This window comes from Kogia breviceps, chromosome 4 (assembly GCF_026419965.1).
Source record: "Kogia breviceps isolate mKogBre1 chromosome 4, mKogBre1 haplotype 1, whole genome shotgun sequence".
In the NCBI taxonomy this organism is placed as follows: Eukaryota; Metazoa; Chordata; class Mammalia; order Artiodactyla; family Physeteridae; genus Kogia; species Kogia breviceps.
Genome location: NC_081313.1, coordinates 160,436,077 through 160,455,754, shown reverse-complemented (window position 1 = coordinate 160,455,754; position 19,678 = coordinate 160,436,077). Strand labels below are relative to the sequence as shown.

At 34.9% G+C, this 19,678-nt stretch overlaps 1 protein-coding gene across 1 annotated transcript in view; it reads right to left on the bottom strand.

Moving 5' to 3' along the window:
- TENM2 (teneurin transmembrane protein 2) overlaps window positions 1-18,713 on the bottom strand; it is a 3,844,234-nt gene extending 3,825,521 nt beyond the window's left edge. The window contains exon 1 of the mRNA XM_067032280.1: window positions 18,111-18,713. The gene's annotated coding sequence lies outside the window, so the exon portion shown is untranslated. The remainder of the gene's footprint in view (window positions 1-18,110) is intronic.
- Between the last annotated feature and the right edge of the window lie 965 nt (window positions 18,714-19,678).

The following is a 19,678-nucleotide window of genomic DNA, read 5'->3' as shown; positions in this document are numbered from 1 at the left end:
AATGCAAGGATTCTTCTATATATGCAAATCAATCAATGTGATAACCCATGTTAACAAATCCAAGGAGAAAAACCATATGATCATCTCAATAGATTCCGGAAAAGCTTTTGACAAAATTCAACACCCATTTATGATAGAAACCCTCCAGAAAGTAGGCATAGAGGGAAGTTACCTCAACATAATAAAGGTCATATATGACAAACCCACAGCCAACATTGTTGTCAGTGGTGAAAAACTGAAACCATTTTCACTAAGATCAGGAACAACACAAGGTTGCCAACTCTCACCAGTATTATTCAACACAGTTTTGGAAGTTTTAGCCACAGCAATCAGAGAAGAAAAAGAAATAAAAGGAATCCAAATTGGAAAAGAAGAATACTGTCACCATTTGCAGATGACATGATACTCTACAAAGAGAATCCTAAAGATGCTACCAGAAAACTACTAGAGCTAATCAATGAATTTGGTAAAGTTGCAGGATACAAAATTAATGCACAGAAATCTCTTGCATTCCTATACACTAATATGAAAAATATGAAAGAGAAATTAAGGAAACACTCCCATTTACCATTGCAACAAAAAGAATAAAACACCTAGGAATAAACCTACCTAAGGAGACAAAAGACCTGTATGCAGAAAACTATAAGACATTGATGAAAGAAATTAAAGATGATACCAACAGATGGAGAGATATACCATGTTCTTGGATTGGAAGAATCAACATTGTGAAAATGACTATGCAACTCAAAGCAATCTACAGATTCAATGCAATCCCTATCAAATTACCAATGGCATTTTTCACAGAACTAAAACAAAAAATTGCACAATTTGTATGGAAACACAAAAGACCCTGAATAGCTAAAGCAATCTTGAGAAAGAAAAACGGAGTTGAAGGAATCAGGCTCTAGGACTTCAGTCTACACTACACAGCTACAGTATTCAAGACAGTATGGTACTGGCACAAAAACAGAAATATGGATCAATGGAACAGGATAGAAAGCCCAGAGATAAACCCATGCACATACAGTCACCTTATCTTTGATAAAGGAGGCAAGAATATATAATGGAGAAAAGACAGTCTCTTCAATAATTGGTGTTGGGAAAACTGGACAGCTACATGTAAAAGAATGAAATTAGCACACTCCCTAACACTATAAACAAAAATAACATCAAAACGGATTAAAGACCTAAATGTAAGGCCCGACACTATAAAACTCTTAGAGGAAAACAAAGGCAGAACACTCTATGACATAAATCACAGCAAGATCCTTTCTGACCCACTCCTAGAGAAATGGAAATAAAAACAAAAATAAACAAATGGGACCTAATGAAACTCAAAAGCTTTTGCATAGCAACAAGATGAAAAGACAACACTCAGAATGGGAGAAAATATTTGCAAGCGAAGCAACTGACAAAGGATTAATCTCCAAAATTTACAAGCAGCTCGTGCAGCTCAATATCAAAAAAAGAAACAACCCAATCCAAAAATGGGCATAAGACCTAAATAGACATTTCTCCAAAGAAGATATACAGATTGTCAATGAACACATGAAAGGATGCTCAACATCACTAATCATTAGAGAAATGCAAATCAGAACTATAATGAGGTATATCACCTTACACCAGTCAGAATGGCCATCATCAGGGACTTCTCTGGTGGTGCAGTGGTTAAGAATCCGCTGCCAGTGCAGGGGACACATGTTTGAGCCCTGGTCCAGGAGGATCCCACATGCCGTGGAGCAACTGAGCCCATGCGCCACAATTACTGCGCCTCTGCTCTGGAGCCCATGAGTCACAACTACTGATCCCATGTGCTGCAACTACTGAAGTCTGCGTGCCTGGAGCTCCTGCTCTGCAACGAGAGAAGCCACTGAAATGAGAAGCCTGTGCAGCAACGAAGACCCAACGCAGCCAAAAATAAATAAATAAATTAATTAATTTTTAAAAAAAAGAATGGCCATCATCAAAATATCTACAAATAATAAATGCTGGAGAGGGTGTGGAGAAAAGGGAACCCTCTTGCACTGTTGGTGGGAACATAAATTGATACAGCCACTATGGAGAACAGTATGGAGGTTCCTTAAAAACTAAAAATAGAACTACCATACATCCCAGCAATCCCACTACTGGGCATATACCCTGAGAAAACCATAATTCAGAAAGAGTCATGGGGCTTCCCTGGTGGCGCAGTGGTTGAGAGTCCACCTGCTGATGCAGGGGACATGGGTTCGTGCCCCAGTCCAGGAAGATCCCACATGCCACGGAGTGGCTGGGCCTGTGAGCCATGGCCGCTGAGCCTGCGAATCCGGAGCCTGTGCTCTGCAATGGAAGAGGCCACAGCAGTGAGAGGCCCGCGTACCGCAGAAAAAAAAAAAAAAAAAAAAGTCATGTACCACAATGTTCATTGCAGCTCTATTTACAATAGCCAGGATATGGAAGCAACCTAAGTGTCCATCAGCAGATGAATGGATAAAGAAGATGTGGCATATATATACAATGGAATATTACTTAGCCATAAAAAGAAACGAAATTGAGTTATTTGTAGTTAGGTGGATGGACCTAGAGTCTGTCATACAGAGTGAAGTAGGTCAGAAAGAGAAAAACAAATACCATATGCTAACACATATATGTATAGAATCTAAAAAAAATGTTCTGAAGAACCTAGGGGCAGGACAGGAATAAAGACACAGACATAGAGAATGGAGTTGAGGACACGGGGATGGGGAAGGGTAAGCTGGGACAAAGTGAGAGAGTGGCATACACATATATACACTACCAAATGTAAAATAGCTAGTGGGAAGCAGCTGCATAGCAGAGGGAGATCAGCTCACTGCTTTGTGTCCACCTAGAGGGGTGGGATGGGGAGGATGGGAGGGAGACGCAAGAGGGAGGAGATATGGGGATGTATGTATATGTATAGCTGATTCACTTTGTTTTACAGCAGAAGCTAACACACCATTGTAAAGCAATTATACTCCAATAAAGATGTTTAAAAAAAAAAAAAGAATGAGGAATGCATGTCCGGCATGTCTGAAAAAGAAGATGAACTATTGAGTGTTAGAACAATTGAGTCTAATTCATCCAGTTGGTGATGTTCACCCACTAGATGTTTATCCACTAGACGCTTGAGAGAAGACTTGGAACTGGAACTCAAGGGAGAGAGAGAGATTTGTGAATTCTTTACTGTTAAATGTTACTGAAGTTCTGAATTTGAGAGGGATTGATGAAGTATATAATAGACCTGAGGAAACAAAGGAAAAAGAAAAAGTAGTATGGCAAACAATTTCATTTACTTGGATGCAATTTTGAAAATTTCTTTTATGATGGCTGTTCTTAACCATTTAACGCCATGCTCTCCTAGAATCTGATGAAAGCTTAAAAACTACAAAATGTACATGTGTACATATCCCTCAAGTATTAATATGATTTATAATAGTGCACAGACACTTTGACAAATCCATGGACAGAACCTAGATCAATAATCTGCCCCTTGTTAAGATGCCTTGCTAGAGAAGAGGGTTTCTAACTCACATTCTTTTGTGAAATTCAACTTTTTGAATAGCATATGTCATCCTGGAAATGCATATATTTTCTGGAGCTATAAAAATCCGAAGTGCATGCAAAGAGACTTTAAATGGAAAAAAATTTATAGACTTTTCAAATTTTTCCATTAGTTACTTAGAGTCTGTTTTAGGATCCTAGATTTTGGAACAGACATGTGTTCATGTATCCATACTTTTTCACTCAATGCCTTAACTATAGTCCAAAGGAAATGATGGATATTGTTTCATTTTCCCAGAATAATATTAAATAACAATGACAAATGCCCTCTACAATGCTCTTTCAAACAGAAATATGAAAGTTTTGTTAGTACTAATGAAAAATAAGGTGATCTCAGTTTCTCTAAGGATTGTCAAAGATTGAGGTCTCATGTGAATTTTAGTTTATTTAATATATTTAAGATTTCATATTCAAAATAAGATTAATTTCTGTGTGTGTATGATTCTCATATGTTTGATAGTCTCTCTTATTTCTTCTTAAACCATTGTCCTAAGCAGCTAATCAGTCTATTCAACTAAACATTGAAAACTAGTCATACTATGTAAATATAGGCTAACAATAATTCTTGCTGATATTTATGTATGTTGCAATAGTTTCACATACACCCATTTTATTTTCACACCAAATTATAAGGTAAGCACAATTATCGTCCCCATTTTAAAGCAGAAGAAACAAAAGCGTGCCCAATGTAACACTCAGCTGGAAAGAAACAGAGTGCATCACACCCAGAACTCCAAGCCCATTCTCTAAAAGGGTTTTTGAGAGATAGTATTCTTAAGTAACAGCTATTAGTTCTGAAGTAAATTTCTGTAAGAGAACCAGGCACGGGTTAGAGATGAAGGATGCTTAATCTCTATCATCTTTAATTTCTAACAAACTCATACATCCTCCACGATTAGGTAATGCAGGACTTCTATAGGGCCTAGTATTGGGGCTGTTGAAGCACCAATTATTTTACTGACACAATCTGTTCTGGGATTTCTGATCATTTACTTAACACTAGGTTGTGGGCTGACTGTGGGCTAATCGTCACTGTGCTAAATGATTATCATTGTATCATTGGCACCTAGCATTTTACTTTGCCCATAGTAGGAGCTCAAGTGTTAAAACCTAGATCTTGGAATGAAAGTTTATACAAGTTTGGGACACATGGGATTGAAATTGGCAAGATGATTAGAGGAGCTCAAGAATATACCACCTGCAAACTTCTTAGAGATAAATTCAGAGATATTAATTGACATTAAGTAGCTTGAAAAATCACACCTTTCAAAGTCCAATCATATTTTCTATTGATTTACATTATCTACTCAGAGAGCTCTTAGCCTTCACTGTGGATTGATCTTCAGTTGGCTCAGTCTGCCTTTCACTGAACTTCTCCACTACTTCCCCCTCTAATTTGCCTGCCCCTGTCTCAAGTAGTTAGTGGTCTAAGCAACCGCTACACAAAAGAATTCCACTACTAATATATATGTGTGTGTGTGTGTGTATCCGTGTGTGTATGTATGTGTATATATATATATATATATATATATATATATATATATATATATGACTTTTTCCTAACAATTTTACATCTCAATGTTTTTAAAGGAGAGATGTACTTTTTTTCTGTAGCAGTGGTCATTTTTGAAAAACAGTTTATTATGGAATAACTGCGGTATTGGGTTACTTTGCAGTATAGAAATCATGAATCAACCTTGTTCTTTAACAATGAGTTTCACTTCAAGTTAATTTTCATACCCTTTTTATCAGTTTTCCTTCTTTTCCATGGAAAGCATTGCTCATTCATAGGTAACTAAATTGTAGTCCAACAAAATAATAAAAGGCATGGCTTTGGAGTCAGGCTGACCTAGGTTCAAATTTCAATTTCAGCACTCATTATATTTGTATCTTTGGACAAATTATTAAACTTCTTGGCTTCAAATCTTCATGACTAAAAACTGTGGTAATAATAACTCAGAGGCTTTTTAAAAGGATAAGCTACAATAATATGGTAAATCACTTAATACAATGTCTGGTACATGGCAGCTGTGTTTATTAATATTGTTTTTGTATTACTTATTTTATTAGCAAGTAAATACTGTGCATTTACTGTGATTTCTGATTCAGGCTTTACTGTCTAAACAAGTTTGCTGGCTTTTAGCAAGAAAGTAAAAATCTGTCTTAAGTCTTTTATTGACTAGATTTAAAATCCAATGTTTTATACATAATGGAATTTGGCTCAATCATACCAAAATGAAATCCAACAATGGCATGTTGGTTTTATTACAACAACCAAAATGAGATTGTTCATTCATTCCATCAATTCAAGCTCTACATTTGTTAGGATTATCATTAGAAATTATAATGTTTGTGAGAATGAGACTCAGACATTGGAAGCTAAGTGTGGAAAATGATTTAAAATATGAATTTACTATAAATCATAAGAGGTGACTAGTGTTAAAGGAAAACAGTATGTCAGAGTATAATTTCATCAACAAGTTTTGTGAGTTGCCTAGAAAGGTGACAAATATTTCTAATTTCAAAAGCAGAGTTAATGACACTGAAAATGTGCACCTCTTCTACTATGAGCAATACTTTATAATATATTACAAATATATATGTATATATATATACTCCCTTATAAAAATATAAATTCTAGCTAAATAATATTACCCTAACAAACTTTATTTCTGTTAATTAGTTCACTTACATTTAATTAATAGCCATAGTCAATCTGTCCCATAGTTTGTTCTATTAAGGTAAATTCACAAGTAGTTACATCTTCTAGTACTCCTTTATTCTGAGCTGTAATTAATTTGGTGGTTTTACAGGTGTATGGTTTCCAAAGGCCAGAATGGCAGGTGTCCAATGTAATAATCCCTATATTCTAAGGTTGGGTGAATGCAGAGCTGGAAGAGAAAGAGTCAAGTCTGCTAATAGAAATTTACTGTACCAGATCCTCAACAATCAGATTGGCAATCGCATCTCATTAGTTTTCTGATTAAACTGTAAGTGTAATACATACATACAGATCATGTTTTTGAGCTACTGAAATATTATATTCATTTTCCAATAGGCTAATCACATTAAATTATTGAACCTAGGAAAAATAAAATTCTATAACTGTAATAATTCAAACTTGCCAGCGTCAACCCATTTTTCAAAGAATAAAAAAAAATCTCTCAAATAGTAACTATTTTTCTTGGGAGATTTTTTTTCCTGCAGCTATCAGATTTTAATTATGAAGTGAGCAAAAAATATGACAAATAGCCAGTAAAATCAAATGACTATCATTTGCCCAGTCACCTTCCTTCTTACTTCCCTTTTTGATTATCCTTAAGAAAGCAGAAATGATTTTTTTAAAATTCAAAGCAAGACAGAATTAAACACAAATGCCAAGTGAAGAGTGTGATAAAATTTTCAAGTCTACGGGCACAAAAGCTTATTTCTGCAGTATCCTTGCAGGGTGATTTCTTAAGTGGGAGATAGCTCTGATTTGACAATGGTTCATAAAAGTATTTTCATCAATGGAAATACTGCAATGAGACAATGCTTCCTGACACAAACAAAGTCAGCATTCATTTCTTTGCACATGGAGGGATGCTATCAGAGGCAGAAAGAAAAGTAACTTTTTTATTTGAGTAAAGTACAATAAAGGTAGTTATGTGGAATAGACTTTGTTCCTGCTGCTACTGGAATTTTATGTAGGGAAAAGATGGGATACTTATTAAATGGACTGCATTTAGTATTATATACGTAACTACAGAAACAGCCTCAAACTGGCCCTGGCCTGTTTCTAACAAGATACTGAGTTGTTTTTCAGAGACAACAGAACAAACTGTGAGCCATGCAGGCAAAGCATGCACAGAGTAGAAAATGTTTATCTCAGACAACACCCGGAACCAAACTTTCTCCTTCCCCCACCCCCAGCGAAACCAAAGGAATGGAACATGACCAGAACCTGAACGCTGAACCCTTTCAGAAGTGATGGGTCTGTTGTTCACGAAGATCCAGTGCTAAAGCCCCTTTCCAGACCTTACCATATATGACCAAGTTCCAGAGCCCTCCAGTGGAAACCTGCCCCACCAGCACTTCCGCGTACCAGCCGCCCTCCCCTGATTCAAAAGTCTGACTGAACTCCAGGTGAGGAGACAGATTGGAGCCTTGTCTCCTGTCTCCTTGCTGGCTGATCTCATAGTTAAGCTTTTCTTTTCTCAAATCCAGTGCTATAGTATTAGCCTCTGTGAGTGTTGGGCAGTGAGCCCTTTACTTGGTAACATATATACTTTAAGAATTCAAAACTAACAGTCTAAATTCGTAGAATAACACGAGTCAATTAGTAAGGTACACAAGGAGGGTGATAACACTCATGGCAATAAGGGATCTTACCCCAAAAGAAAGGCGCTGAAAATCATGGGGTTGAGGATAATCTGTGAAGGCCTGGCTATAGGACTGATTCCATCCAGGTCAAATGTTTGGAAACTTAGGGGGAAATATGTTCTAGAAGTAAATGCACATGAGTTAGTATCCTAATCTCTGCATTGATTGGCACCTTGCATAAAGCAAATGAATTTTACTTTTGTAGAATTTGGTAAATGCAAAAATAATTTTACTTTCCACCAAAGCCACAATCCCCTAAAGTGGTAGTTGGATCATGTTTTATAATTGGGCAGTATTTCAAGGCTTATTTAAACTTTTTAGTGATGTATTTGTGCTACCTTGTTGTCTGAAATGGACTACTATTGAGATTCTTTGTTTTTATTTATCACTATTTGTTTTCAGTAAACTTTTTACTTTAGAATAGATTTAGATTTCCAAAACACTGTGAAGATAGTACACAATTCCCATATACCCCACACCTAGTTTTACCTATTACTAACAGCTCACATTACTATGGTTCATTCGTCACAGTAATGAACAAATATCAATACATTACTGTTAATTACAGTCCATACTTTACTCAGAATTCCTTAGTTTTTCCCTAATGTCTTTTTTCCATTCCAGGATTCTTAGATATTGCATTTCATTTAATAGTCATGTCTCCTTAGGCTCTTCTTGACTATGACAGTTTCTGAGGCTTTTCTTGTTTTTTATAACCTTGACAGTTTTAAGAAATACTGGTCAGTTATTTTGCAGAATATTCTCAACTGAGATATGTCTGATTTTTTTCATGATTATACTGAGGTTATGGGTTCTGGGGAGAAAGACAACAAATTTGAAGTGCCATTCTCATCACATCCTATCAAGGGTACACACTATCAACATGACATCACTTGACCAAGCATTCACAATTGCCCATTCCTTACCTTCTGGTCTGCCTTAATCAGACTTTTGTCAGGTTTCTCTCCTCTCCACAAAGCCCTGACCTTTGCTTGCCCACAAGCCTAAGCCAACACTAAAATGCAGAACATGCCCCCTTTATCCATTTTCTGAAAATTGGATAAGCACAGTGAGACACATACTGTATCAAACCACACTGGTTGTTATTCCTGCTAGTTTGAATAATGTATTAGTTTGCTCCGGCTCCCATAACAAAATACCACAGACTGGGTAACTGAAACAGTAGAAATTAATTTTCTCACAGTTCTGGAAGCTAGAATTCAAAGATCAAGGTGTTGGCAGGTTTGGTTTCTTCTGAGACTTCTTTCCTTGGCTTGCAGATGGCTGCACTTCTCACTATGTCCTCAAGTGCTCTTTCCTCTGTGTGCATTCATCCCTGGTATTCTTAGTGTGTGCAGATTTCCTCTTCTTGTAAGGGTACTAGTCAGATTTCATTAAGGCCCCATACATTTGACCTCATTTAACCTTAATTACCCCTTTAAAGGCCCTGTCTCCAAAAGCATTCACATTTTGAGGTCCTGGGGGTGAGGGCTTCAACATATAAACTTGAAGAAAGAGAGAACAAAATTCAGCTCATGACACCCAACTTCCCCCTACTTACTGCCTACCCTTCCTTACTCTATAAAAGAAAAGACTTTTACTGTTTAAATCTGAGGTACTTGCAGATTTCTGGGATTGGAGCGTCCTCCTATTTTAAGTCTTTTTGAATAAACTTTCTCCTTATCTAAGTCTGTTTTTGCTTTTACTTGACACACTATTGATGTCAACTTTGACCACCTGGCTGAGGTAGTGTGTGTCAAGTTTCTCTACTATAGAATTCCTCTTCCCCTCATCCCCTTCCCTACTGCACTCCATGGAACAAAGTCACCATTCAGCACCTAACTTAAGTAGTGGAGAATTATGCTCCCCCTCCTTGAGGCAGAGTATTTACATAAATTATTTGGTAGTCTTCTGTATGGCAGATTTGTCTATTCTCTCATCTATGTATTTTTTCAAACATTTTTTATATCAGAATGGAATCATGGATATTCACTTATACTTTGCATTATAATCCCAAACTGCTTTGTCTGTTTTATTATTTTATCATTGATTTTTAAACCAACATTTTAAGCCAACATTCAATTGATTCCTGTACACACATGAACCTTAGCCAAATGCTGTTACTATATCCTTGATCTGCACACTGGATGAATTTGGGTAGGACCTGCAGCTCCAACTTCTTGCCTCCATGCTTGTCTTGAAAACCAGATTTATGGTGTGGGAAATCTATAGGTTCCTGTTTCCTAACAAAATGACAGCTGAGAATTGTGGCTACTGTCACCTTGTCAAAACAGCATCGAAAGCTTGGAGGTAGTAAGTAATGTTTCATCTAGTTTTGTCATTGAAAGTGTAGATGCTAGGTAGTAATTTACTCAACCAGCCTACATACCCTCCAAACATTCTTACAATCAAAGAACTCTGATAATAATGATCAGGAAGGGCAGAACTATAATAACCTTACTCACAAAAATAAAAAAAAAAAGAAAAGAAAAAAAGAAAAGGAAGCTAAATATGCACAATTGAAGACTAAATCTTGACAATCCCTGAAACATGCAGGTAACTATTGCACGATAGGATAAAACCCAATTTAGTGCAAGGGTGTCGCTTACCGTTCTAGGATATTGATTCACTCTTGAGTGTAGTTTTAGCAAATCTAAGAAAGTTTGGAATTACTTTTAAGTCATAACTCTTCTTTATGACTTTTTATATTTCTTCTTCTTAATATTTTGAATTTTGCTAGATGTAGACAAATCTGAGTTTTGCCAAATGTAGGTATTTCTGAGACACTTTAAACTTCATTCCAAGTGAGCAAATCAGTAAATCTTACAGTTTCTATGTGGAGACATTTGTGTATCTGTTTACCTATCTACCTATTTATCTAAACTAAACACACACACACACACACACACACACACAGGTGTTTCTAGAATAAGGACTGGGGAAAGGCTAAGTGGAATGAAGGCTTGTAAGGCTTGATCTTCCTTATTTTAAGTAGAGTGATCTACAGATTTTAAGATTTAAGTTAGGGAATTAATTAGGCATGTGTTTGGAGACTCTCCCATGAAAACACATCATAAAAGTTTTTGTAAATATAATCACAATGCAGATGTACACTGTAGTTTAAGTGTTTAAAGTATCTATACTGATTCTATCTCATCTATGATTTTTTTAAAAAATGACTTCATGAAATGAATTGAGGTTATTCAGCTAATGATTTGTAACAATCTATCAGCATACTTGATATCCAAAGGGATTCAAGTGGAATATCTGAGATAAAGACTGGCATACACTAGGTTACTTTGACCCTGATTGAAAAACGTAACAAATAAATTGTTGCAATTTACATTGCACAGATGGTGCTAGTTTTAAAATTTTAAGAATGTTTGAGGGAACTCTTTGGCCAGTGAGCCAGCCTGACTTAAATATACCAAGCAGATCCATTGTTTTTGGCTAGCGGCACTAAGCTGCAATAAGGAGGACCTATTTGCATTTCTATGACAGGACATAATGTTGATGTTTTGACACGCCCATGACTTAGACAATTTAGTTGAAAACAACTACTTTATAAATTCTTGGAATGAAAAATAAAATTGAAATTTGTTCAATTTTAGCAATTTTAGCAGTTTTAGCATTTTTAGGGAGCATATATTTCAGACTTGTAAAATAAATATATAAAAAAGAGACAAAATGGGTATAGTTACTAGCAAGGATGGATTACCGAAGTTGATTTTTAAAACCCTTTAAGCTTCATAGCTTAATTTTTAAAACCCTTTAAGTTTTGTATTATGACTGCTTCCTTTCTGTTTTTCTACTGGCTATTTTGTATCTTGTTAATTCCCATTAATTAGTATGCAGATTCCTAGAATAGTAAATATCAAATCTTAGTGATTATAGGTTTTAGAGAACACACAGAACTGTCGTTCAGTTCTAAGTACTTGAACGAAATATTTAATGTAAACAAGTCTATTTTGTCATTTTTATACAGGGTTACTAATTTTGATTTTATACGGTTTTTGTAATTGGATAATGCATAAAAAATGTCTAGAATTGCATATGGTAAAATATTCAATCTGTATTCGTAGCAGCAACATCAGAAACAGTAGTAGTACTAATTATTAGTTATTCTAAAAGTTCCCTTTGATCAGGCAATATTTCTCTAATTACAAGTTGACCAAGGAGGCTCTTCACTCCTGATGTTTAGAAAATGAGAGCGGTTAATTAAATCTGTTTGGCTTCTTCTTTTCCCTTGCCCCCTTCTATTAGAAATAAGGAAGACTATATCTATTATATTAGCCGCATGCTTCAAGCCTTATATGGAATTTTGCAGTAGACTCAATTATTTTTCCCCATCTTTGTAAGGCCTGGTCTCCATTAATTTAAGGAGTAGGCCCAAGATTGCTCCAAGATGGATTTAACACAGGGGACTTATTAGACTGTAAGACTTTCCTTCTTATAACATGGCCCTCATCCAAGCAGAGTCTATTTCCTTTCCCACACAGGTGAAAATTAACACCATGCACCAATCATTGATAGCAGAGTTTCTCTTGCTCATTTCAACCTTACAGTTTTGGCTTGGTGACAGTGCTTTGACTAGAGGGAAAGTTATTGAGTGGTTTGGGAGATCTGATTATAACATGCATAATAAATTCTGAACTAAAAATGCTGAAGATGGGCTTTCATACCCTTGTTCAGACTCTTGGAAATGTGACTACAAAAAGGATAGAAAAAGGAAAATATAAAGCAATAAAATGTATAAGTTAAAAAAATTCAATTATGGGGGGGGAGTCCCAGAAGAGTCACCATGGTTCATAAATCTGTCTGCTCTTTTCACTATTGTTCCATCATGTACCACTGCTTTTATTTTATCTGTCTGGATAAATTAGCCAGCAAAGCATTACAAATATCCTTAGTTAGCAAATGTTAGCTTTCCTTAGGGAAAGGAGTTTTCTTTCTGATTTTCTTCCTGTTAGTTTGAGGTTTGAATAAACTGTTAGGAAATCAAAACAATTAAGTTATTATTCCTGTAATCAATTTCTTTCTTTATGCCTTAATCACTGTAAATGACTAGAGGAATGAATGATTTTAAACAATTTGAACCCTAGAATTTCCCTATTGGACCAATGATGCCATTCCAAATTTATTTAAAGCAGGGTGGTCAGGCAAATCATACTTCTCACACAGATACTATTGTCATATCTATTATCTATTCTTTTACATATACAAACACTTCTGTAAGAATTCATTGACTCTATCAGATGTGCTACACTGAGGGGGCAGAAAGTGAATTTTCATTTAAACAAGGAATTTACACAGCCAACTGTGGCCTCTTAACAATTTTTATGCACTTCACAGCCTGTATTCTAATTATAAATTAGCAATCTGATGTGTATATTTATACATAACCATACTTGAATCAACCTGTAACTGTAAGCCTTTGGGGAGTGATTGTGTTTCAACATCTGGATTTACCACATGTTTTCAGTTCGAAATAAAGCATCATTTAGAAGACCTACGTTTTAAAAAAGGAAGATAGGGTGATGACATTCTATAGATGTTGCAGATGATGAGAAATATATTCTGCAAATATGATTTGGGAATTCTTATAGCATATAGAGGTGTAAAATGATACTCTGAACTGAAGTAGTTTTACTTGCTTGTCACACCTCTTTCCTTATTTCACACAACTAAATGTTCTGGTTACTGTTTGAACAAAATAATAACAAATTGAATTACATGACAATTAATCTATTTTTATAATATTTTCTGTGAAAAACAATGATCATTTGCATTCCAAAAACATAAAAGGATCTTTGGAAAAATATCAATTTTTAAGAATCCTAAGTCATATTTTGTGTTTATTAAACAAAGATTAAACATTACATACTGTCTTTTGAAGTGCTAATATAATCTCTTTTAATCACAACTAGAACTTTGCCTTCATTAAATAATTGCCTAATGAGTAGTATGTTTTCTCACAAATACTTAAAAGAGAATATTGATCCCAGTCTTTTCTTGTAGAAATTGAATTTATTTCTCCATTGGCACCCTATGGTTTATATTTACTATGTATGTATCTATCAGCAGAAACTAATTAATTGGAATCTGTAACCTTCTAAGAGTAACCTTAAAGCATGTAATATTTGCCTGTGCAGATTAAAGAAAACACAGGGATCTAATTTGAACAGAACTTTCCTGAAATGTCAGAAACCCTTTAATCTGTTAAAGAAAGTTCATGTAAGGAAAACTCTTTAATCTCCGACTTTCACACACTACAAAACTAACAATTTAACCTTTATATGCAAGTTCATTTACCTTGTTATATATACTGCTGTTATATAACAGACAAATGATTGTATAAACTGAGACAGTTTTGTCATTTTGCACGCACATGGTTTTAGGAAAGTAAATGAAGGGGCACTTTGTTTTAAAATTAGGATTGTTTCCATTTGTGAATTCACACATATACTCATGTACTTGTGGTTGCAAATCTACTTTACTTTGCCTGGGGGTTAGGTTTCTAAAGATGTGCATATAAAACAATTTTTAAATAAAATTAATGGCCTTGGATATTTTAAAAATAAGCTTGGTCTTTAAAAACTGTTTTAACTACCTCTTTTGGAAAAAAATATTTTAAAGCTAACAATAAACTTTGCAATTTAGTATTTTATTGAATGAACAAGTTTTCCTGTACCGGCACTCTTTGAAGCAAGGCACACCTGTTACTATATTTTTAAAGATGGTTGTGTAATATGTGAATAGAAATATTATTACTTATTTGGGAAAAAGAATACAAAGGTCAGATTTTTTGGATCTTGGATGTTTATGACTATTTCAGACTTCTATAATATGACCTTTAAAATGTAGACTGCAATTGACTTCAAAACAGCCAATCAGCATTTTACAACTATGATTATTCTTCTTTGGACAGACCCATATTTTACATTTAGATAACTTAATATACAACAACTATTTCAATCCAAAACATTCTTCCTAAGGGTCAGTATTAACTTGTGCCTCTGGGTAGCAGGAAGAAGCTGCTACTTGCCAGTTCTACTAGGTCACTGAGATCAGTAAGCTTTGATTTCCAGTATCCACACCACAGTCTAAGAATATTTTTAAGTGAAGTAAATGAACCAGAAAACTAGCTGGAGGTCTCTCATTACTTATTCTTGCTTGTTATTTCAGAATTGTTTAGTTGCAGCTATTTCTATTCATGCATCAATATTAAAGTCATCATGAAAAGGGCTTAGAAATATGATCTTTTTAATTTTTTTGTAATTTCAGAGCAACTGTCCATAATTCCAAATGAGAGATTCATGTGATATTCCAGAACTATCAAAACAAAATTCCTGTAGAAAATTAAGGACTATTTCAGTAGACCATTGTCATATCAATGAAAACAGAATCTATCTCAACAAGTTATAAATAGTTGATGCAATATACATGCAGATAACAGTTTAAATTCCTCTCAAATAACAAGGACACAAAATTTTTTGTTTCCACTGTTGTTACATCAGCCAAAACCTCAAAATTAACGTACCCAAGCTCCATCTTAGCTAATATGCTCTGTACCACATTAAAACTCAACAAATGTTACAGAAAGTGTAATAATGACTATATCATCTTATCTCATATTATTAAAGATCCAGATAAACTTCCAGCTTGTGATCTAGCTCAACATAAAATGATATTGAAAGGAAACTTTTCCAAACTTTCTCAATTAGCTGAAACTATAAAGAAATTGAAAGCAGGGACATATTCCGACCAATATGTTTTGGGCAACTTTGGGATAATTATTTTAAAGTATTATTAATAGGATGAATATTCCTTATGACTAAAAAAAAGTTTCTCTCTGAAATAGTTTAAAAGTCCAAGGCCCTGGAAATCATGTTAATTATAAATTTATTCTTATCATACATTTTAAAAGTTCTTACACAGTTGGAAAAACTAGAGTTTGGGGAAATGAAGACAAAATGAGCATGATACTGAATGTCCATAAATCATGGAAGTACACATATTGCCCTGATGTATGTAAATACAAAGATGGTGTTTCTGTAGTATATTGCAGAAGGAAATCTAGAACACGTTTCTTTCTGGGGGAAAGAGATAACTGGACAAAATAATTTGGGATAAGTAATCTTAAAACTAATACTGTAAAGTTTCAAAACAAAAGTACATATACCATTTTGTTGACTATATGTATTCCCTAGAAAGAAAGAAAGTCATATAAGTTGTGTGAATCAAAAAATATATATAAATATCAATACACTTTTAAAAATCCAAATAGATTGTAAGTAACTTTTCTAACTTTATAATCCCAAGAAATCTTTCACGCAAGATACAATTTTAGTAACTGTATATTCAAATATGATAGCTAAGTAAAAAGAACAGCTATTTTTCAACCAGATTTTTGGCCATTGGGATTTCATTTGTGCCTGAGAAATGGTATTCTTGATACCGCCATTTTCTTGCCAGTCATAAAAGAAAGACCATTGAATTTACTCTATGTTTACTGAAAATATTCTACTCATTACAGAGTATAAACCTCCTTTCTACTCTTTCATCATTCACATTTTTCTTCGGAATAATTTTGCATATTGACATATATTTCACATCGACTTTTCATGATTGTTTTCTTGCACCCTAGGAGAAACTCTGAAATGAATTCTTTACATTCATGCTAGTTACCAACTTCCCAATAGTCCTAAAAAAGCCACTGTAGTAATAATTCTTTCCTTCTTTAATTTTCACATCCTCAGTCAATTGAATATTTCATATATACTCCCCATTGATTTAAACCTTTTGTAAAGTGAAATTGGAAAATGAAATAAGTCATGCACAGGAACAAGAATCACAAGTCTTCCAATGAATTATGTATTTTTGCATGCAAATGCTTCTATTTTCACAATACTTTACTGTTAAACATGTGCTCCTCTAGGATTTGCTTTAATCTTCTGCTATATATTTTATTGTATGTAAGAGTTAAAGCCATTAACTACCAAGGGTCATTTTAATGATTCCAGATTACTAGCATTTAAATATTTCATGGGAGAGAATTTGATTAGGAGCAACTCTTATATAAAATAGAGTTAATAGAAAGAACATTATAGGCACACAAGGACAGAACATATATATATTAATTGAGGTTAGTTTAAGTTAAAATGTCAAGTAAAATAATGGCTTTATAATTAAAATCGTCTAGTACTTTTAATTATGATCACATAGAGCAATGTAATTATATTTCCAAGTTACTGGGACCCTGAATGGGACAGCAAAATGTAATCCAAATTACAAGTAACTAACACTACAAGATGCTCTTGTCAAAACTCAGCAGAGCAAAATTTTATAAACCTGTTGACAGTATTACTCCTATATTCTCTATAGACTCCTAACAGGTTCTTAATATGTTTCTGTGGTTACAGTTTTCTCAGCAACCTCAGCAATACTGAGTGACCTCACCTAAGAGCTAATCTCACCAAAAATAATAATGTGGTAAAGACAGAGCACAGTTATAAAAACAAAGGTAAATTTTAATTAAAAAAACAAACTTAAGACTCAATAATATCGTACAGTGTATGAATTATCAATGTCCTTGTATTTTCTCTTAAAATTACATACATTTCACGTTTGTGCTACCTGTTAATTATATACATATACTCTTATGATAACACCTTCTAGGTAAGACCATCAGAGCACATGTTTCTGAATGAGTAAATTACCCCACATTGTAATAATTTGATCAAACTCCACGAGTTATATGCCTCACCATTGGTTCCTCCAAACTACTAAAGTTAAAAAGAAATAGCACAAAGCATATATGTACAACGCAGTACTGTAGCCAGGGAGGGATTATGCCTTTTACAAATGAAAGTGAATAATTTAGTACATTTAGAAATAGTATATACTATGAATTGCATCTCAGATCACAGTTTGAGATCAAGTCCCAACTATGAACTCAGAGCTCATGGAAATGCAAACAATCACATACATTCCTTTTAGGTAAGATTTGGTGGTTCCTTCATTTAATTACATTGTTTAAAATAAAACTGTTTACTTGAAGGGAGACTAATAATCAAGAAAACAAAGCACTTCAACATAAACCAGACGTTATATTAAAAAGTAGTCATGATTAAAGTGTGTAAAACTACAATGATGTCACGAGCAGACAAATCTTAACTGCATCTTACCTGTAGTAGCAGAGTGTCTTGATAGTGTTGAGTGTGGAAAAGATGCAAGTCTCTAAAATAGAAAACAAGAGAGTATTTGCACTCCCAGTTTTAGCACAGCTGGAGTGCTCTACGCATAAGCAATTGATTGCCTCTTCAAAGTCATCCTGACGACAGTGTTCATGGGCAATAGTTACAACCACGGCCCAAAAGCTTGCTGATGCTGCTCCTGCAGCCTTCCGCCTTTGCCTTTGCACAGAGACCTAACATATGAGTGTGCCGGAGAGCATCCTCCCCCCCCCCAACCGCCTCCTTTTTGCGTGGTTTTTCTTCTTCTGTATCTCAATGTGCCTCTCTCTCTCTCTCTCTAATGGAGAGTTGCCATTCGGCTTATTCGGCTGACAGTCAAAGAGGACAGGCTGGCAGGCAACTGTGCATTCCTCCCCCGACCCCCCCAGCTGAGACACAGGAATGTGTTGTGAATAAAGACAAAGCCCTGAACCAGTGCGGCACATTACTCCCTGAAAAAGCGCTGCAATGATACTCTGCACTGCAACTCCGCAGGCAGACAGGCAGCCAGGCTGAGAGGTGAACCGCATTCCCCTCACCCTCCCTCCTAGGAATGTGCATAGTAAAGTTTGGCTAGGACTTGGCTTCCCCTCTAGGGGACCTTGTTTTCTGTGGATAGAAGTTCCGTTATTAACTGTCTGAACATCTTTAACAGAAGTGTTTTAGATAGTTTTCTATTATGTTAAACTTGGAGAACCTACCTAATCCTTGAGTTGTTGCCAAAGTAACTGAATTTTCTAACTTTTGAAGACAAAGATAAAGATCAGCTCTGTTTGGCCCCAAATAAATGTTTTCATGGTAGTGGAAGATTGATTTCTCTAGTCTGAGTATTCCCAGAGGGACGGAATGGGAAGGGATGGGGGAGGGAGATGAGCAGACAAATAAACAAAAAGCATCACTACCTCAGAGGTGCCAAAAATAGAAACTGAGATAAACTAAAGTGAACTTGATGAATGAGTCTGGAAGAACTTAAGTGCAAAGGAATGAACAGAGTAAATAAATGGGATTCACTGATTTCCTATAGCTATCATTCAGTTTGATAACAGAAAGAGATCCTAATTATATCATTTATGTTTTGTGGTTTTTGCAAATATTAATATATAAATAAACATAGCTAACATACATCCTGCATTCAGGAAAGATTTATTAGGTAAAAACCTGCAGGTGTTTGTGTAAGGAAAGTTGGAGAATTTTTTTCATATTAAAAAAGCTACAGGAAGTTACTGAACTACAGACATAGAGCTTTGGGTTGCATACCCCCAAACCTTGGCCCCAATCAATTAATACTATTAGGATAAGTCTTCTAACAGTACAATAATATAACCCAGACATTAGTTTTTGGAAAATCAATTAAGTATAAGATTAGATTTACCTATAAGTGCCAAAACACCTGAAATAAATTATGGCCTAAATAAAATATATATTCATTTCTATCCCTCATGAAAATAAAGTCTAGAGCTAAATAATCCAGGGCTAGATTTGAGCTCCATTATCAACAGGGATCTAGGCTCCTCATTACT